Raw genomic sequence first — 22,552 nt, forward strand, 5'->3', positions numbered from 1 at the left:
TTAACGAGCAGGTCAAGTAACAATCGTGGACCCCAGGTGAGAATCGTTTGAGAACCACATCTAGAAACACAGGTTCTTGAATACTTTTTGGTGATGTTCTTTCTGGATTAACCAACTGAACTAAGAAAGCAGCCACTCATGTTACAGAAATAGCTCAGCAAATAACTGACTGGGGAAATCTTCTTACTTAATTAAATATACCAGTAAACTGTTTGAAACTGTATGCAAGAACACCTACAAAAAGCATCACCCCAGTAGCCTTGAAGGGAACTATTTCAATGGCAAGAATTCAGCAGACAGGGGCTGGGGAGGCAAAGGAAGAGTGTGGCATGAAGTCACAGCAACCCTGAGTTTGAGCATTACTTCTGCCATTTCCTAGCTGTGTGATTTGGGGTAAGTTCCTTGACCTCTCTGTGCCTCAATGTTTTCATCCGTAACGATGAAATTAACAATTTATACCAACACAGAAGTTTAGCCACGAAAGTAAGAAATAATGCAGTGCATCACACAGATCCCAGTGGAGAGACATTCTACAACATACCTGACCAGTCCTCATGAAAACTGTCACGGTCATCAAAACAAGGAAAGCCTGAGAAACTGTCACAGCCAAGAGAAGCCCCAGGAGGCAGGATGATCAACTGTAATGTGGCATCGGGATGGGATCCTGGAATAGGAAAAGGACATTAGGTGAAAACTAACAAAATTCAAATAAAGAACGAATGTTAGTATTATTAATGTACAAGAATTGGTTTACTGCTTGTGACAAATGTACCAAAGTAAGGGACAACTTTAATAACAGAGCAAACTGAGTGTGCAGTGTATGGGAACTCTCTGTATGTCTCTGCAACTCTTCTGCACATCTAAAACAATTCTCATTTTAAAAGTTTACTACAAAAAATGCCTAGCATAGTAGCAGCCAGGTCAGGAGTACACAGTTAACAATCATTATTACTATTATTGTGAACTGTGTATTATGGATGATACCAAAGAAAAGAACAGTGTTTTTTGTTTAGTTTTGGGGAGGAGATAGATAGGTTTATTTATTTTTAGTGGAGGCACTGGAGATTTAACCCAGGACCTCGTGCATGCTAAGCACACATTCTACCACTGGGCTATACCTTCCCCCTACTAAGGAAAGCATCTTGATTCAACATTTTCACAAGAAACTAGGAGCTTGAAAGCCTTGGAAGTTAGGCTTCAGGGGAAAAGAGAGGAGAAGGAAGATGAAGACGTTTATTTTGTCTATAGCCAGTCCCAGGCCTGTAACTTCTGTCCCATGACCCTGTTGTTTTCTTCCTGATGTTGTTCCGAGTCTGCAATGATTTTATTCACTCAACTGTTCTGGGCCCAACCTACCCCCTACCCCTCCACCTGTGCGCACACAGGGGCCGGGCTAGAACAGAAGCGTGGAGGCGCAGACCTCGTCTGTCTTCATCTCCTCCGTGTTCACTGCACCGCACAGCACAGCACCCGACTTCGACTTTATCTGTATTTACCACTGACCATCAAAGGGCAGAGGAAAAACACTGTTTGGACTAGAATCCTTCTCATACGTGTTTTCTCTTCCTAGACTCCTTGTAGCTCCCCTACCTCTCAATAAATAAAAGCACGTAAGCAGTAAACACAAACCTACCCCGCTGACCAAGGAACCTCGTTTGGTGGGGGAGGGGGAGGCCCCTACTTAGGTCCAGAGTCGCTGGTTTACATCTGCAAACATAGGCGACAGAGTTTACACAGAAATACTTGAATAACTGCTTGTATTATACTGTACCTCCTGCTTCCTATTTAACTTAAGCTTCACAAAAATTTTGTAAGATAAGCAGGGCAGATGTTTTTACCTCCATTTGAGTGATGTAAAAATTTTTTTAAAAAAAAGGAAGGAAGGGAAGGAATAAGGAAGGAGAAAGGGAGAGAGGAAAGAAATTTAAGGTGACAGCCGCATGCATACACTTAATCTGTGGGTCACTGTACTCGTCCGGGGCCACCATTAAAGCATATCACAGACTGGGGCGGGGGCAGGCGGGGAGCGCTTGAACAACAAAAAATTCTCTTCTCACAGTTCTGGAGGCTGGAAGTCCCAGAGCAAGGGGCCATCAGGACTGGCGTCTGGTAAAAGCTCTCTTCCGGGCTTGCAGAAAGTCGCCTCCCTGCGTCCTCACATGGCAGAGAGAGAAAGCTCTGAAGTTTCTTCCTCTTCTTGCAAGGACGCCAGTCTTACCGAATTAGCACTCCTCTCCTCTGACCTCACTTAACTTTAATTACCTCCTTAAAGAGCCTTCTCCAAAAACAGTCACACCTGAGGCTAGGGCGTCAACAGATGAATTTGGGGCGGGGCTGGGGGGAGGGGGGAGTGGTACACAAATCAGTCCCTTAAAGGATGTTCTCTGACAAGAGGCAGAAGAGTGAACAGGATGACAGGGAGGAGAGAACACTTAAGAGAACAGAGAAGAACTAACAATGAGACTGGAGAGAGGTCAGCTAACTGTGGCCTGTGGGCCACATTCAAAGGCCACCCTTACTTTGTCAAAAATCTTTTATCGAATATCAAAAAGAATATGTATATAGATGTAAAACTGAATCACTATGCTGTATACCAGAAACTACAACGTTGTAAATCAACTATTCTTCATAAAAAAACAGTAAATAAATACATACACGAACCTGTCATTGGCCACACCCAGGCCCACTCAGCCACATATTGCCCACAGCTGCCTCCTGCTCCGACGGCAGACTTGAGTAGTTTCTACATGGAGACTGTGGCTCACAGAGGCCAAAATGTTTACTCTCCTGCCCTTTACAGAAAAAGCATGCCAACTCCTGGGTTAGATCAATAGATGACTGTTGGTTTCATCCACAGGATGACTCCACAGCTTGGCTGATGAGGCAGGGGAGGCTCTGGGAGAAGGGACATTCCTAGCCAGCAGGGAGAGAGCTCAGGAGAAGAACTTGAACATTTGAGAACACTGAGAAGGGTGTCCTTTCCGGGCCACTCTGCTGCAGGGCCTGGGGCTTCTCTCTCAGACCCTGGAGTTGTGAGTGGATGTGACTGCCTGTGGCCCGGGTAAGTCCTGCCTCAGCACCATGGCTTTCGACAGCCCTCTCGGCCTTGCAGACTGTTGTCACTCAGGCCCAAATGCCCCACCGTCTCCATTCATAGCTTATCAGTGTTTGCTGAGAGCTATTTTAGGCGCTCAGTTTCTTGAAATTTTATTTTGTCTCAGTTTATGTTTTGCACTGGCCAGGGCATGCGTTTCATATGATTAGGATTTACATAGAAAGCAGATCACTTGCATTAAGGGAGCCTTGCAAATAATTATGCAGACCTTAAGGGGTTTCTAGGGATAATTTTGGGACTGTTAGTTCCAAATGCAATTGTTGGTCCTTTTCATTATTAGACAGTATGTTCCCTTTTCTTTTCTCATCGGATATTGAGTTCATGGTGCTTTCCTTATTGTACTGATTACAACTTGGGTTCCTTTATATAGAGGCATTTGTCAATAGAAAACAGTTCTTAGATCCTCTTTGAATTAGTAGAGACATTCCCCAAATTATTTACTCAAGGATCCAGAACCTTTTCATTAGGCCTATGACAGAATTTAAGGAAGCAAAACTACAATTGGGATTAACTTCATTGCTGGCTAACGGATCTCTGACTATTATTGGGCTTATTGATCTTCCTGTCCATACAGACAAACTGTTTGCATGTAGATTCATGCCGCTTCAGTCTGTCCAGCATCAGTTTCTCTGAGGAACATCCTCTCTCCCATTTCATGTGGTCCTAGGTGGGCTATCAATTACAACACTCTGGGCCCTTGCAAATCATATTACCCTCTTCTCCCTCTGGACGCAGTAATTGATCCAAGAGAAAGTATGTGACCTGATAGGAGCTAATTACCCAGAATGTTAAAGAAGTTGCCAGAGAGGCTGTCAATCAGAAGGACACTGGGCTGAGAGAGGGAGGCAGAGGCCCCAGATCCAGCCCTTTCTGATGACTCACTCACCCCTGTAATTCCTAGGGATGTAACCACTAAATTCCTTTTTCTGCCTGACTAATTCAAGCTGGACTTCTAACTCAAAACCCCAAATGTCCTCATTGATATGACATACTTCCAGATTTTCTCAGTGTCCTTAGAAACACGCATCAGCAACTTCCAGAGGGCACAGGGCACTGAGCACTGGGATCCATGGGTCCTCATCCAGGCTGCAATCTTAGAACTCACAGGCCATCCCTCTGCCAGGTTCCAGGGCTTTAGAAATGGACAGCCTATGACATGTGGGATGCAACACAATTTCTTGGATATATGTGTGCCTTATGCACAAAAGTGCATTCTGGACTTGTTTTCTTAAGTTCCACCTCTCCCTGTCCTTTGGCCCTTCTTGGAGTGGAAGCAGGACATCCTTGTGCTGGTGACACTAATGGTATCAACCTTGGGAAAGAAGTCCAAGTAGGATTAATGGCTGGACCCCAACATTGATAACATTTGAAGAGTGGACTGGCCAGAGTCTGGTGCCAGCGTTGGACCCCAATCCTACCAGTGGTCCTAAGCACCACAGAAATAATCAGGAAAGAGAAATAAAACCCACAGTACACCACCAAGTGGTGGCAAAATTACCACTTCAGTGAAGACACATTTTTTTTCTCCTTTATTTTCCAGAAGATACCTTTCTAAACCCGTCTAAACTCTGTCTCACTAGATTCTTTAACTGTCACCTGAAGTGTTAGCTATGACTCAGAGTTTCCTAAGATAAACTCTACAACCTCCCTCCTCCCCCAGGAAAGTCCCACCCACACCAGCCAAAACTCTGATCCAAGTGCCTGTGGGATGCCTTAAAGCCGTTTAAACTGTGCACTGACATGTGTTTGCAGGTAATGATAAATAAGCACCCGTCTTTGTTGTCTCGTTTCTTTGCAGTTTAACTTGGCTCCCTCTGCCTCAGACTGATGGGAACTGGAGTCAGTTTCAAAGATGCACAAGGAAGGAAAGTTCTGTGTGTTAAAGGCGGTCCATTAAGGTGCTAATTCCATCTTTGGTAGGTTTTTCCCAGGACTGTGTTCCTTATCCAGGAATTTCCCTGAGCTTGGTGGTTCGCTAGTCCAAATTCCAGCTTTGAAAAAATAAACCAGCCGAAGTGCTCGGCTGCCTCAGGGACTAGCAGGGCAGTTTCTGAACTTCCATCGCCCCCCAGTGGCAATTTCTTAAGTCTTTTTGCTAAGGATTTTCTTACCCAAAAAGATTTAGGTTATGATTCTTCCCTGCAAAGCTGTTAAAAATCTGTTTCTTAATTCTCACACTGAAGAGTATGAAATGTTTGTGTGGACAGTGTTAGTAATGTTGAGTTCATAGCTGCTGGGTCACAGGGTTGTAGGTTCATGCAATTGACAAGAATCATGTAACTGACAGCTCTCACCAATCGGGGTGCCCTTTGCAAAAAATTCCTACCTATCTTAGCTGTAGAGTCCAATATTAAAGTGATTACCGCAAATGAGTTTTTTTTTTTTAATTTAGAGGATCTAGATCTGGATTTCTATTTTTTTGGTTCAATTAAATCATTGTCATTAACAATAATTTTTAAACTAATTGTTATCACTTTGTAAACTTTACCAAGATAAAATTTTTTGTAACATTGTCCAAGGAAATGAGAAAACATTTAAAGCCCCAAAATATGAAGGTTTATAAACTATATATATATATATATACACACACATATATATATATATATAAACTTGGCAAAAGCCAATGTCAAACCCACACCAAGTAAGTAGAAATATCACTGTTAGATTATCAAAACTTGCAGCAGATTAATACACAATTTGCAGAATCAAATGAATCAAAGTTTCAGTGATTTCAAACTTCAACCAGATGAAACTCAGAAATAGGTGATAGAGTTGTCCTGAGTCATCAGATATAGAGAGTTTAATGATAGTGAAGAGCCTCAGTGGTCAGAAGGAACTGAGATACAACATTGGGATTCACCCCCAACCTGTCCATCCACCTATCATCCCATCCCCTTATCCATTCGCCCATCCACCCATCAGGCCATCCTCCCACTCATCCATTTAGAGAGGTTTAAAGAAAGGTATCATGCAGAAAACAAAAGAGGAAAAAGTGTTACTTCACTGCAAGAATCATTCTGCAGCCCCTTGGTAGTGTGGGCTTCATTTCTCCTTCCTGATTACCTCCACTCATTCATCTCTACATTAGTATGTGCCAGATGGCTGTGTGAGGTACCAAGGAGAGAAGATGCGTAAGATGTAGTACCTGCTTTCATGGTTCTCAACGCAAAAGAGACTGAAGATTTTTCCTATAGGGTCTCTATTCTGAGGCTTCAGTCTCAGAGAAGGTGGAAATAACCAGTACCAAACCACTAAATCCAGAAAAGACTCAGCAGGTAGCATCAAGTTGGCCTAGAGACCTAGGTGGCCTTGATTCCATGGGGAATAGAGATGAGAATTCATCCAGCCACAGCCACTGAATGTTTTCTCTGAAAACCAAAACGTAGGCTATGCGGGATTCCAAAAACACAAACGATTTTGAGGGAGAAAGCAGGTATGCATATGAAACAGCCAAGGAACGTTTTCATAGCATAATAAACTCACAGATTCACGTTAAATAGAGTCAATGCTTTTTGGTGGCTGATAGAAAGTATTCCACCTCATTATCTAGAAAAGGAGGAAGTGGAATTTAGGAAAGCAAGTCCAGACTGAAGACGCTTATCTTCAACTCAAAAAAGGGAAAGTTCTTGCCTCCCTACCGATAACGGAGTTACTACTTTAGCTTATTTCTTCAGATCACGGTAAATTATTTTAGTTCACCACCTGCTATACTCCACCCCCACACCCTTTTTAAATTAGAAGCCAGGCTTGTAGTCCTTTAAATAATACTAACCCAGTGCCCACCTGCTACACACTAAGCCTTCCTGCCTCTCCTCAATCCTGACCGGAGGTGTGTGTCCTTCACCTTCCTGTACTCAGATCTTGACTCCTTTCCAGACAGAACATTTTCCCCTCCCTACGAAGTACTTTAAATTAGTGCTTCTTAAACTATCTTTAGTGAAGGACTAGTTTTTTTTTTTTTTAATTTCTCCTCACCTTTGGAGGCTACACTTCATAAAATCTCTTTTCCTCAAGGATCCTAAATCCTGGTGGTCTGTGGCCTCATTATTCATGTCAAAGTATATCTTTTCTCTCCTTTTTCATGTCTAGCATAATACCTTGCACACAGTTGGTACTTAATAAGTCATTAAAAGCAAGGGAAGGGGGAGTAGTGGGGAGAGAAGGACAGAGGAGGGGAGAGAGTGAGGGAGAAGAGCGAACAAGAAAGAAAGAAAGGAAAGGTAGAGAAAATAATTATTTCACAAGGACTTGATACCTCTCAATAAACACCATCCAGCAGTTAAATACTCATTTGTTCTTAACTAATGTCCTAAGCACACTTTTGAAGTTTGTTTTCAGTAATGAAACTTTAATCAAACAAATGTGATCTATTGGAGTTAATAATTTTTAACATGATGGCTTTCATGTTTTCCTGGGGGACTTTGGGGGCCAGACTGAGCCATTCCCTGTTAAAATAGTAGCCCTCCCACACACACACAATTTTCAGGAACTCTTTAACAGATAGAACATTCTGAATTTTAACCCTTTTTCCACGACACAATTCCCATCTATATTGTCAAGTGTTCACAGAGAGCAAAGCATATGAACACACAACAACAACATAGAATCAAAGGAAGTTCCCAGAGTTTATATCCAAAAAAACCAAAAACTCTAATTTGAAAAGATAATGCACCCCAATGTTCTTAGCAGCATAATTTACAATAGCCAAGATATGGAAGCAACCTAAAATGTCCATCAACAGATGACTGGATAAAGAAGACATGTTTTGTACACAAACACACACACACACACACACACACACACACATATACATACAATGGAATACTACTCAGCCACAGAAAAGAACAAAATTTTGCCATTTGCAACAACGTGGATGGACTTGGAGGGCATTATGCTAAGTGAAGTAAGTAAGACAAAGAAAGGGAAATACTGTATGTTATCACTTATATGTGCAATTTTTAAAATACAACAAACTAGCAAATATAACATAAAAGAAGCAGACTCACTGATAAAGAGAACAAACTAGTGGTTACCAGTAGGGAGTGGAAGAGGGGCAACGGGTGGGGGTGGGGAGGCACTAACTCTTGGGTGTCAGATAGGTTACAAGGATGTACTGTACAACATGGGGAATAGAGCCAATATTTTATAACAACTGTAACTGGAAAGTAACCTTTAAAATTGTATAACATAATTTTAAAAATTTTTTTAATTTGTTTCAGCAGTTGGAAAAAATAAAGAAGTTCCCAGAAATGGAATTTCTTTTAAATATTTAACCACTAGTATAATATGCAATCACTTGTTTCTATTTCACTTGATACAATAAAATATACATTTCATGTTGTTTCACAAGGAGTAGTAGCACCTTTTCATTCTAGCAGTCACTTTTCAGTGTTAGAATTTCCAGCACCATAGCAGACTCACCTGAGGATAAATACACTTGGATAGGGGAGCCCATGTAGGTGACCCTAAAACCACATCAGTGCAGCACATCCTTTCTCACCTCCGGGCGCTCAGTGCTCAGCACTACAATACTGCAAAATGCAATGAAATAAAGTATGAGGCCACTGTGAGCACTTATAATGGAATTTTAAAAAATAAATCAAGTATATTATTATCATTGATAAGTATGATTGAAATGATTTAAATAAAGCTAGAGGCGAATTATTTTACTATTGTAAATAGTAGAATAGTCATACTCATCTCCCCTTCACTAAACATATTATAAAGCTGAATTAATACTGGGTAACTGACACTTTAGACAAATCCTTCTGCGTCCATGTGAGAGAAGAGAGAGAATCAATTTTCCCCTCCCTATGAGGTATTTTAAAGTAGTGCTTCTTGAACTATCTTTGGAGAAGGACTGGTTTTTTTTTTAATTTCTAATCAATTGCTGACCGATATTTTTGTAAAAACAAAAACAAATCACTAATGAAATAAAAAGCAAATAAACGAAACGTTGTCAACTTTCTTTAGAATATCAGATTAATCAGATAGAAAATTACTCTTAAACTGCTACCAAAGTTTCTAAATGCTCATTCTCAATCTCTGTACTTCTTTCTATGGACAACACGCAGAGTCCTCCAGAGCCTTGCCATCCGAAGTGTGCTCCTTGGACCAAAAGCATTGGCATCACCTGGTTACTTGTAAGAACTACACATGCAGACTCTCAGGCCCCATCCAGACTTAGTGAATCAGAATCTGCATTTTAACAGTATCCCCAAGTGATATGTACACATATTAAAGTGTGAGATGCATTGGTCAAAATTAGAAAATCATAGGCAACTGTACAGATAAACACACACATACATATAACTTTAAGACCAAAGAATGTCTTATTATCAACTCACCACGTTTTGTACAATATTTATTTAATAAATTCACCCTTAAGCAAAGTGTAAGCCTTGGTCAGCTAGGCCTGGCCTCCCTACCCCTTGGAGCTCAAGATCGGACTCACTTGAATCTCCAAGTCCTCAGAAGACCAAGTTCCCCTAAGTTATATGGTGCTCCACAGGGATTTATGTTCCTATGGTCACCTCTGCCTCTGGACTCCATTTTCTCCCCTTGCTGGCCCAGTTCACATTGACCCAGATGGGAAACTCAACCCCTCTGCCATCTTCTGTGGAAATCCAGTCACCAAAGCATTTGCTGATTTTGTGAAAACTCAGAAAAAAACAGAGCTAGATGGATATTTCATGAATATGATTTTAAAAAACTATGTGCCAATCTAAAAGTTAACCAATGCTTAGTGGATAAATAACACTAGACACAGTCCCACAAAAATCAGGAATGTCCACAACCACTTCTATTAATTAACATTTTGCTGGAAGGTCCTAACCCCTGCAATTAGCAGAAAAAAGAAATTATAGGCGTTAGAGTTAGAAATGGGGAAGTAAAATTATTATTACTTGAGATTATATGAAGGAAACCCTGGGAAATTCAAGATAAATAAACAAAAATAAGACTAAAGACAATAAGTGAATTCAAAACATTGCAGAACATAAGGTGAATGTAGTCGACAGTTTTTATAAATATATCAATAATAAGTTTGAAGATATAAAAGAAAAAGGAAAAGATTTCCCTTACATTGCAAAAACCAAGTTTAAATACCAAGGAATAAACTCAACACTTTAAAATGACTTTAAGAAACACTTTAAAATTGTATTCAGGGGCACAAAAGAAGACAAACATTTGGGAGGGCACTGTCTATTCATGTATAGGATGACACATTTTTCTAGAGAGTTCTACTTGTCCTAAATTAACATATAAATTTAACAGAGTCCCAGTAAAATTCCCATCCAGATTTTCAAAAAAACAAAAACACCTTCACCGGCCAACTCCAAATTTCATTCAGAAATATAAACAAGCAAAAGTATCAAGAAAAATTCTGAAAAAGAAAAGTAATGAGATGAGACTGATTTGTCAGATGGTCCCAATACTTACTGTGGTATTGGTGTATACCATAATAATGGCTCAGAGTAAAAAGTCCAAAAATAGATCCAAGTACACATGGGAATTTGGTGTCTTAATGAGGTGATATCTCAGATCTGTGTATATGTGAAGGGGGTATAAGGGGATGGTTTATTGGAAAAATAGTCCAGAGACAATTGAGTAACTGAAAAAAACAGAGACAGGATTGGGGCTGTACCTTCTCCCTTACCAGAATAAATTTCAAACATATCAAGGGTGTAAAGTAAAAAGGTGAACTTTTAAAAAATTTAAAAAACTTAGAAGAATTCATTTAGGACTTAAAAGAAAGTACTTCTAACCATTCCCCAAAACCCAGAAACCATAAATGAGAAGACTGCGAAATTAAGGTGCACAAAAATTACTTGAAGCCAAATTCATCACAAACAAAAACAAAAGAAAAATGAACAACTGAGAAAATATTTCTAACTCACTATTATGGACTGAATTGTGTGTTCCCCCTCCAACTTCATATGCTGAAGCCCCAACCCAAATATGACTATATTTGGAGACAGGGTCTTTGGGGAGGTAATTAAAGTTAAATGAGGTCATAAGGCCCTAATCAGATAGGACTGGTGTCATCACAGGAAGAGACACCAGAGGGCGCCCTCTCTGCACACGCACAGAGAAGAGGCCAAGTGAGGATGCAGCAAGAAAGCAGGTCTACAAGCCAGGAAGATAGGCCTCACCAGAAACCAGCGTTTGGCTGGAAGCTCCTAACCTCTATAATTAGCAGAAAAAAGAAAGTACAGACATTAGAATTAGAAGTGAGGAAGCAAAATTATTATTAATTGAGATTATATAAAGGAAACCCTGGGAAATCCAAGATAAATAACAGGAAGACATACCTCACAAGAAACCAACCCTGAAGATGCCTTGATCTTGGACCTCTAGCCTCCAGGGCTGTGAGAAAACAAACGTCTGCTGCTTAAGCTGCCCCGTCTGTGGTGTTCTGTTATGGCAGCCTGAGCAGACCAGTACACTCATACTCTGGAAAAAGAGTTAACTTCCTTACTCTGTAAATAACTCCTACAAAATCAGTAACAAAAAGAGCGATACAGGGGATTGATGAAGGTGCGAGGAAACAGGTTCTCTCATACACTGCTAGAGGGAGGTGTCCATTGGTACAACCACCTATTGTCAAAGATAAAAGCAAATTCCTCTTGACCCCAGTCCTTTTGATTCTCAGTGTTTGTTCCACAGATATGCTCACATGTGAGAAATTATAAGTACAATATTACTCACTGTAGCATTGTTCATACTGGGAAAGTATTAGAAACAATCCAAATTTTCTTCCCTTGTAAGAGACCAGTTACATAAATATATTCATATATACAATGAAACAGACTACAATTGTTAAATAAAAACAAAAGGGACCACTTCATGTACCAATATGATGGAAAACCTCCAAGATATTTTAACTGAAGAAGAACAAGGGTGAAAACACTGTGTGAAGTAGCTTACCATTTGTGTAAAACAAAATTTGTTCTATTTTTAGAAGTTTTATTGCATCCAGCAGTGTCTGCTAGGCTGATACAACCCTTACTTAGCCTCTAAGGTTCAATTCACGGTGATGTTTGTACAACACTGTAAATGTACTCAATGCCACTAGATTATACACTTAAAAATAGTTAAAACAGTCTTTTAAAAAGTCAGTGAGACGTCATGTCCTTCAGAATAAAGGCCATGCTAAATACATTTTCTTTATACTCCCACGTTAAATTTATAAAGTAACAACGGTAAATGAAACTATCGGAAAATGTGTCTGTTTCACTACCTAGATTATTGGTGAGGCAGCAGGGAACATGTCCTGCCCCTGTCATGGCGTCCAAGACTGGCTCGGTACCCAGCACAAGGGAGAAGCTGAGGAAATGTGTGTCCTGCAGATTTCAGACTCAAGACGGCAAGGTCAACTTGTTCTGTGGATCCAGCCTGCTGGCCTCCCCTGCAAATGGAAGACTTGGCGGTCCTCACAATTGCATGAATCAATCCCTTAAAATAAATTTCTTGATACATAGCTAGCTAGCTTGATCTCTTATTGGTTCTGTTTCTTTGGAGAATCCTGATTTGGGACAAAAAAGCACTCCTCAGATAGCCTCATGCATTAGGCTTCCTACTGACATGGAAAGTGCAACTGAGGAGGAACCTGGAGCAAATTAGTAGAGAGCTCCCAGAACAGAGGGGCAAGAGTAACATATTTTAGCATTTACTTCATGTTTTATAATTCACAATCTCTTTCTTTGGATGTAAAGCCTTATACTGCCATTGCTGTAGTGTGAGAGAGAGAGAGTGTGTGTGTGTGTGTGACTGAGAGGAAAGAGAAGAAAAATCTAAACCACTGCTACATTCTATCTTTTAAATATTTGTACCAATAACTGCATTTAGAGCCTGTATATCTTTGATTTCTACTGCAGAAGGAGACCGTGCGATAAAACGGTATCACAAATATCTGTACCTAGCATTCAGGAGTTAAAATATGAATTTTAATAGCCCTCAAAGCATATTTCTTAGGAAACTGTATCTGATGTGGTTGTGGCAGAGAATGGTTTCGCAGCTTTAATTCTTCAATCCCCTTGAGAGTGAGTCCAAACCATTCAAGACAGCCTTCGCCTCTTTCCTCGACAGCCGCTCATAACTTACCTTTTTGACTGTCTTTCCATTTTTACTTTTTTCTTTATTAATTCACAAGGCTTACAATAACAGATACAACTCTCTTCTGAATAGGGAAATCCAACTGAAGTCCAAAGACTCTTTGGTGAATATAGAATGATAGTAAAGAACAACGAAAGCCCTGAAGACTGACACCGTTCATACCTGTGGTTTTACCATTCAGCCACACTAGACAATTTATGTTTCTCTATTTGCAACCAGCTCTCACTTTTCTGAGTTTCAGTTCTGTGTTTGAACTGCTTTTTGGATTTCACTGCCTAGATAACCAATGTCATCACAACTGTAATGTGCCCAACACTGACCTCACCTTGCCCCTGAACCTACATACTTCTGAAAATCAGCAGCCATTTCTTTTACTCCCTCTCTTCTTACCTTTTTCATCTTAGTTTTCTCTTTGTACAGTAAGACGGTAATTTCCGACAAAGTCTACCATGTTGCTCCCCTTCAAAGTAAAAATCATGTTGGAAGGTCCCTGATTAGTTTATACTTTAAAAAGTAAGAGGCCAATCTAATACCTGCCGGAAATTTCATTAACATAACCCTATTATTGCTCCATTTCTCTTTAACTTTGGTAATTATTAGCAAGTCAGATCCATCACCAATTATTTCCACAGGGAAGAGAGGATGAAATCTCCCACTCCTCAGGCAAGACTATCCTGAGGTCTCCTGCCCAGGTGGGCGGCAACTCACACTGCTCTGCCCAGCTCCTCTCCAGAGCAACATGCCTTTCACCCGTCGTTACCAGGGCTACGCCCATCTTTTTCAGTCCACCATGTTGAATCTGGTCTGCCATAAAGGTCCACTTGTGGCAACAACTGGCCTAATAACTTAATCACAAGAACGTAATACTAACAATAATAATAACAGTTTACTACTAAACACTAGCTTCCCCTACTCCATTTTACCTTCAGAATGACTGGGGTGGAAAGAAGGGGAATGAAGTTAAACTGTCCCGATGTCGTTACTTAGGGTATACACACACACACACACACACACACACACACACACACACACACACACGTGACCAAGTACGCACATATGGATATTATATTCTGCCCAAGCTGAGGAGGTAGGAGCCCACGCTCTAGCAGCCAGGTTATCAAGGACAGCAAGCTTCTAGCCTTGTTTTGCCTAGAACAGGGTTTCTCAGCCTTGGCACTGTTGACATTTGGGCTGGATGATTCCCTGTTTCAAGAACTGTCCTGCACCTTTGAGGATGTTTAGCAGCATCCCTCTCCTTGATCCACTGGATACCAATAGCAACCCCTACCCTCAGTGTGACTACCAAGAATGTTTCCAGACATTGCCAAATGCCTCCTGGGTGGGGGTACAAAATCCCACCCACCCCCAGTGGAGAATACCTGCTAGGGAGGGAGGGCAGCAAGGCCCTGCCTCCTATCAAACCTCACACATGATGGATTCCCAAATGGGGGGAAAGGCTGAGTACCTCCCTTTCAGCATTCATCAGAGGACAACCTTCCATCTTCTGATGTGGTCCTACAGCAGGCCTCTCAGTGCCCTCCCAGTCCCACCTGGCAGGTATCAAGGAGAGTACGGTCTTAAATAAGCTCAGCTATAAATTAGAGAAACTTTCCCAAACAGTGGTGCCCTGTGGACATCTGGATACATGGAACTGGGGTTCAGATAAGTTGGGAGTGAGCCACAATAAAAGGCAGTTATCTATAATCAGTGTGTTAAAATTGATTCATTTTTTAGAGATTTATGTCAAGAGATTCTGGTCTCATAAAAATAAGTAAAGAAATAAAACACACACACACACACACAAAAGCTTGGGACTTATCTGTCAGCACAAACATACCCTCTGAAGTTACTACAATGGCAGTGACAATATTAAGCAGAATGATAACCTCTAGTACTCGAATTTTACTGACAACAGATCCCTTTAAAGAACAGTGACATTTACTGTATTTCAAAAAGTGAGAGGCAGCCCTGGCCCTTGAGAGAGACATGGTCCCTCTGAGTACGGATGGGGCGAGGCCCGGTGAGTTCCTGCAGACCCCATGGAGCACTGAGCTATGAGGATGCCCACTGGCTGTGCCTCAGGAACTTGCCTTCATGCATCCAGGCCTCAGCAAAGACTGTGGAGGTCATGGGCAGTGCTGGCAGGGAGCCAAATGAAGGTCTCCAGGTATAACTGGAGAGTGGGGAAGAGCGAAGTTGAGAAGAACAAGTTCTCCCTGTTGTCAGGTCGATAACTCTTTTTAAAACACTTTTACGGCCTCACGTGTCACTTGGAAGAGAATGCAAACTACCCACCGCCCCTGGCCTGTGAAGCCCACACTGTCCAGCCCCCACAGCCTCTCCCACCTTTCTGCCCTCACTCATGGTGTGTGGGTTTCCCCCTGTTCACTCCAACCACAGAACGCTCTCCTTTGCTGTTCCCATTCTCTGGACCACTGTTACTCCTGATCTTTACACAGTTGGGTCCTTCTCCTCATCCAGGTCTCAGCTAAAACAGCCCCTCCTTAGGGAAGTCTTTCCTGACAACCATATCAAGGTTATATCCAGGGCTCCAATCTGGACTGTGCACACGGACCTCCTAGAGCCTGTTATAATGCGGACTGGGGCTCAGTGGGTGTGGGGGCGGGTGTTGAGGCTACAACTGCATTTCCAGCAAGCTCCCAGGAGCTGCAAACCTGCTGCTTCATGGACCACACTTTGAGTAGCAGGATCACCCCTCAAACTCCGCCACACTACTTGTTTCATTTTCTTCATGGTGTTTCTCACACTTTGAAACTATCTGTTTGTATATTAGATTGTTGGCTGCTTGGCTGATCTATCTGTTCACCTAGAAGGTTAAATCCCTCAGAGCACGGATGTTGTTCAGTGGGTTAACCTTTGTATTCCCAGCAATTAACACAGGACCTGTTATGTCACAGATGCTCCAGATGTACTGTTGAATGAATGATGTTGTTCAAGATTCAATGACTCCTTTACCCTTTCAATGCCTGCTTACTGACTGCTTCAGTGACTGCTCATTTATAAGCCAGGAACTAGACTGTAATTGGACAGTGCTAGTTACCCAGAAACTGCCAGTTCCAGGTCCAAGCTGAGATACGAAGTTTATGCTAGAATATAAATCTGCTGTCATTAGGCACAATTTTAGCTGAGATGATAAATTTTCATTGCAAGATTTTCTTGATGAAGGAAGTAATGCCTCACTTTTCCTCTGTCCAAGCTTCTCATCTCAGGGTAGACTTGTGTGTGAACTAGATCCCACTGGGGCGATATATTTTGAATAGCACTCAAACAGGGGTTAGAAAGCTTAAAAAACAGACTTCCTCATTTCAAATAACCCATAGATAGGTAAGATAAATATACCTTTAAACACCTAATTACAGAATATTTTTGTCATGTACTATAAGGGTATTGTGTGAGAGACAAGAAATTGACCCCCTGTCCTTCCCCTTAGCTATGCCCTCCCAGGCCACCTGCACCCCATTAGAACCATGAATTTTCCCACTCTTGCCCTGATGGAGTCACTTCCACCACACCCTTGTATCTTTCCATGCTCACGCCCCTCCCCACATGGCCATGTCCCTCCTCTCTACCTGGCCATATGGGGCTCATCTGAGTCTCACTCCTCCTACCACATCCCTGTTTTCCTCCTAGGCCACACCTATACCCCATGCAAAGCTAGCTGTGCTCTCCTGCTGAGACCCTACCTTCTGTGTCACGACCTCATTCCTGGACCACACTCTGTTCCCACACTCTGGCCACGCCTCTCCTAAATGGGCCGAAATTTCTGCGCTTCTTCTGCCCAGGGGCCTGATTTTGGGAAACGCTGGAGATGTGGGATGGGCCCCGGGTCTTCTAAGAAATTATGAAAGGGATCTATGGAATTTTGAGAGAGAACAGAATAGTAGAAGTGGGAATTAACAGTAGAAGAGAAGAAAGAATTATGTGAGAGAGGAGAGAATTTTGTGAGAGAATTGTGAAAGACAACAATGTATTGTGAGAATGGAAAATTGTGACAGGAAATGGGGAATTGGGGAAAAAAAGAATTGGAAGAGAAAAAGGAAATTATTAGAAAGAATAGAAAACTGTGGGAAGGTTGAAGAATTGTGGGAGACAAGGGGAATTCCTGGAAAGAACAGAGAATTGTGGGGAACACATGGAATTGTAGGAGAGAGTAGAGAATCATGGGGAAACACAGAGAATTATGGGAAACACATGGAACTGTGGATGTGACAGAGAATTGTGGGGGATGATAGAGAATTATGGGAGACACATGGAGTGACAGAGAATTGTGGGAGACAATAGAGGACTGTGGGTGATCTGTGGAATTGTGGGAAAAATCTGAGCCTTTTGGGAACATGGGGAATTGTGAGGCACTACACTTTCTGATTTCAAACTGTATTACAAAGCTATAGTAATCAAAACAGTATGGTATTGGCATAAAAACAGACATATAGAAGACTGGAACCGAACAGAGAGTCCAGAAAAAAACATCCATGCATATATGGCCAAATAATTTATCACAAAGGAGCCAGGAATATACAGTGAAGAAAAGAAAGTCTCTTCAATAAACAATATTGGGAAACTGCACAGCCACCATCAAAAGAATGAAACTGGAACACTATCTTACAGTATATACAAATATTAACTCAAAGTGGATTAAAGACTTGAATGTAAGACCTGAAACCATAAAACTCCTATGAGAAAACGACTACAAGTTTACAGGGCCGTAAACTCCTTGACATTAGTCTTGGAGATGATCTTTTGGACTTGGCAACAAAAATAAAAATAAACAAGTGGGACTACATCAAACTAAAAAGCTTCTGCACAGCAAAGCTATCTGCATATCTTCTGTATAGCAAAACTATCAACAAAATGAAAAGGCAACCTATCCAATAGGAGAACATATTTGCAAATCATGTATCTGATGAAGCATCGATATTGAAAATATATAAAGAACTCATACAACTCAAAGCAAAAAACAAACAACCCAACAAAAAAATGGGAAGAGAAACTGAACAAATATTTTTCCAAAGAAGATACACACAGATGGCCAACGGGTACATTAAAAAAGTGCTCAACATCACTAATCTTCAGTGAAATGCAAATGAACCCAGATATCACTTCACACCTGTTAAAATCACTAATATCAGAAAGACACAAAGTAAGGATGAGGATGTGGAGAAAAGGAAACTTGTACACTGTTGGTGGAAATGTAAATTGATGCAGCCACTACAGAAAACAGCAGGAAGTTTTCTCAAAAAATTAAAAATAGAACAACCATATAATCAAGCAATTCCACTTTCCATATTTATCCAAAGGAAATTAAAGCACTAACTTTAAAAGATATACACACCCACATAAATCATTACAGCATTATTTACAATAGCCAAGGCACGGAAGCAAACTAAGTGCCCATCAATGGATAAATGGACAAAGAAGATGTAGTGTATGTATGCAATGGAATATTATTCAGCCATAAAAAGAAGGAACTCCTGCCATTTATGACAACATAGAACAACCTTGAGAGTACTATTTAGCATAATAAACTTAGCATGAAATAAGCCAAAGACAAATACCATGTAATCTCACTTATACGTGGAATCTTATAAAAAAAAAAGAACTCATAGATAAAAAGAACAGATTGGTGGCTGCCAGAGGCGGGAGGTTGGGGGTGGGGTGAAATAGGTGAAGGTGGTCAAAAGACACAAACTTCCAGTTATAAAATAAATAAGTCCTCAGGATATAATACACAGCATGGCAACTATAGTTAATAATACTGTATTGTATATTTCAAAGTTGCTAAGAGAGTAGATCTTAAAGCTTCTCATCACAAGAAAAAATTTTGCCATTAAGTGTGGTGATGAATGTTAATTAGATTTATTGTGGTGATCTTTTCCCAATATACACATATATCAAATCATTATGTTGTACACCTGAAACTAATGTAACATACATCAATTATATCTCAATTTAAAAAACAATTAAAACAACCCCCCCTGCAAAAATTGTGAGAAAGACAAGGAATTATGGAAGACGCAGAGAATAGTGAAGAAGAACAAAAAATTGTGAGTGAGACTGGGAACTGTGGAAGAGAATAAAGATTTGCAGGAGGCATGAGGAATTCTGGGAAAGGACAGAGAAATGCGGGAAACACTGGGAATTGTGGGAGAAAAAGAGAACTGTGGAGAAGAGGGAATCATGGGAGAAACTGGGGAACTGTGAAAGAGAATGCTACAAGAAAACAGAGAACTGTGAGAAAGAATGGAGAATTGTGGAAGAGATGGGGAATTATAGGAGAAATAGGGAATTATGGGAAAGAAAGAATTGTGTAAGGGAGGAGGAATTGTGAGAGCTCTGAGAACAAAAGCAACACTTTGTAAACATAAGCAATTATAGGTTTGGAAAGGAGACTCACTTTACCAGGATCAGTCATAATTTCAGTTTGTAACTCTAAAAGAGATCTGATTTTTCCTCTCTCCTCAACCCTGGCTCTGACAGCAACAGTTCCCATCACATTACCATGGACTGGCAAACCTGTATACACCGCCTTGTATATGTGCATGTCCACACACATGCACACACTCACACACACATACACACGCATGCATAGACAAGCGTACACACATACATACAAGCACATATACACACATCCTGGAAACTTCAAACATAAACAGAAATCAACCTAATGAAATGGTGAGGAAATTTTTTAAATCTCCTAAAAAAATAAAACAAAATGAAAAAGTCATAGAAAATGAGGGAAAATATACGAAAATCAAACTGCCAGTCTAGGAATCCAACAATATGAGTAATAGAAGTTCCTTAAAAGAGAGAACGAAGAAAGAGGAGGGGAGCAAGTTACTAAGAAAATTAATAATACAAGAAAATATCCCCCACATGAAGGATATGGGTATCTGGAATGAACAGTCCCATCAGGTGCCAAGCCAGTGAAAGCAAAGAGGTCTATATCAAGGCATATCTTTTCAGGCCACGGGAAGAAAGAGATGTTAATATTGAGGAAGAAAAAAAAAAAAAAGAAACGGAGATTTCTCAACATCAACACTGGAGACTAAAACACAATGAAGCAACCACTTAACAATTCTGAAAGAAAAGTTTCTACACCTAGAATTATACATCCAAACTACCAATCAAGTGGGAGGGTAAAACACAGACAGTTTCTGATTTTTCAAGACCTCAAACCTGATGTGCTCCCAAAACAATGCAAAGGAGAATACATGGTATCCAAGAACCAGAGATCCAACACCAGATGGAAAAGGTTGAAAGCAAGTCCCAGGAAGGCAACTGCAGAGGTGAGATGTTTATCCAAGAGTGAGGTCTTAAGGATTAAAAAAAAAGGAAACATATAGAGTAGTTGATGTATATGAACGTGTTGGGAGGAGATGTACAATACCGGCAGGAAATTTAGGGATAATCATTTAAAACTAGACAAAGGGAAAACACAAGGCAAGTATTACATTTTAGTGGGAAAGGAATTTCTCCTTCCTTTCTATCCACTCCCTGCACATCACCCCCACCTTCCTTTTTGCCCAGGAATAGTCTGCACATACATGTACTGAGATGTAAATATGATGATTTGTTTGCATGCCTGTCTCTTCAATTACCAAGGGATTTTGCCCTTTTTGTGCCACGTGCCCCTTTGAATCTGGTGATGTCTGTAAGTATCTTCTCACAATAATATTTTTACATGCATAAAACAAATACAAGAAATTATAGAAGAGGCCAATTACAGTCACCCCTCAGTATCCACAGGGGTTTGGTTCCAGGACCCAGCGCAGATGCCAAATTCCAAAGATGTTCAAATCCCACAGTCAGCCCTCCATATCCATGGTTCAACCGACCCCAGATCGTGTAGTACTGTAATATTCATTGGGGAAAAAAATCCAAGTATAAGTGGACATGCGCAGTTCAAGCCCATGTTGTTCAAGAGTCTACTGTATATTGGAATATAGTTATCAACATATTAAAAAAACAGATTTTGATTGTTAAAGGCTAGGTTCCCCAGGAAATACACACCAACGTAATAGTTTTTTAAATGCTGTCTTGATCCAGTGTTGAGGCTCTGGCTAGAGGCTGGTCACTTCCTCTACTTGAGCAGCTAAACCCACACCCAACAACCACCTCCCTTATTGGGATCTCACACTCTTGGCCACTATACACCCTCCCTAATCACCCCACGGCCAAGTACCAGACCACTGGGGACAGCCCCTACACTCCAGAGCCTGCTGAAATTATTCAAATTAGTCAATCCTAAACCTGCATACCCTGCTTTGCCCATTCCTTCCCTTGGAAATCATAACAAAGGCTCATGCCCACAGTTCCCCCCCCCCCCGCCTCGTGATAAACCCCAGTGCCTCCCCACGTGACGCCCCATGGTGTCATGTGTACTCCCTCTCTTGGGATCTGCGAGTATAATAAACTATCTTTTTAATGACCGTCATTTCTTGATTTGTTGGCCTCACCAAACCTAAATAACAAATTAAACTTATTAAAACGGATGAGTTCCACAAGATTTGTGCATGCATATACTCTCCTGAACAGCTTCGAGAGAGGGTGATGGAAAGACTGGGCAGAGGGAGAAACTGAACTGTGATGCAGTCAAAGCGGAAGCATCTGCTGATCCTACGAGCAGCTCTGAAGCTGGGATGGCCCCTCTGAGTTGTACCCCTTGAGGTGAGGGACCTGGGCTTATGTATCCTTGCAGACATTACTCATAGGCTGCTGCCTGTCCCCAGAAAAGGAATGTGATTTTGCCTGAAGCAGTTCTCTCAGGCAGAGGGCAATTCCTGAAGAGACTTCACAGACCCACTACGATGATACAGAAAGACATATGCTTCTTATTAATACTTTAAATAATAAGATAAACTTACTGTAATTTCAAAGTAGTGATGAAAACTATTTTGAGAAACAAAAATCACATGTGACATTAATTTCCCTGCGACTGCAATTAGTGCCACATGTAGGTAGCCCTACTAGGATTTGTTGCCCACATTGCTGATGCAAAAAAATACTAAATTTCTGTCAGAGGCAAGTGAAAATACAGACCTTCAAATCCACACACCCAGTTAAGAAAGCCTGGGGAGCCGGGACCTTGTTTTGTTCATTTTTGGATCTCCAGAGTCGGCCACAGTTCAGCACGGCTACTTAAGTTTCTTGAGTCATAACTATAATTAAAACTGACGGGATACCATTTAAAAGACATAAACTGGAAAACTAACTCTCCCAAAGCAACGCCTCTGCAGCTTAAGGCATCTACCGTACAGAGCCTCGCTCCAGCGCGAGCCTCGGGCCCGGCCTAAGCTTCTC

The 22,552-nt window shown here is 41.1% G+C and overlaps 1 long non-coding RNA gene across 1 annotated transcript; it reads right to left on the reverse strand.

Annotated features, from left to right (window-relative positions):
* Positions 1–492: 492 nt before the first annotated feature.
* On the reverse strand, positions 493–22,545 carry LOC116662202. Its single transcript, XR_004318193.1, has 3 exons — positions 22,292–22,545; positions 8,537–8,646; positions 493–664 (listed from the first exon to the last, which is right to left on the reverse strand). It is a non-coding gene; the product is annotated as an uncharacterized LOC116662202 (long non-coding RNA).
* Between the last annotated feature and the right edge of the window lie 7 nt (positions 22,546–22,552).

This window comes from Camelus ferus, chromosome X (genome assembly GCF_009834535.1).
Source record: "Camelus ferus isolate YT-003-E chromosome X, BCGSAC_Cfer_1.0, whole genome shotgun sequence".
Taxonomy (NCBI): Eukaryota; Metazoa; Chordata; class Mammalia; order Artiodactyla; family Camelidae; genus Camelus; species Camelus ferus.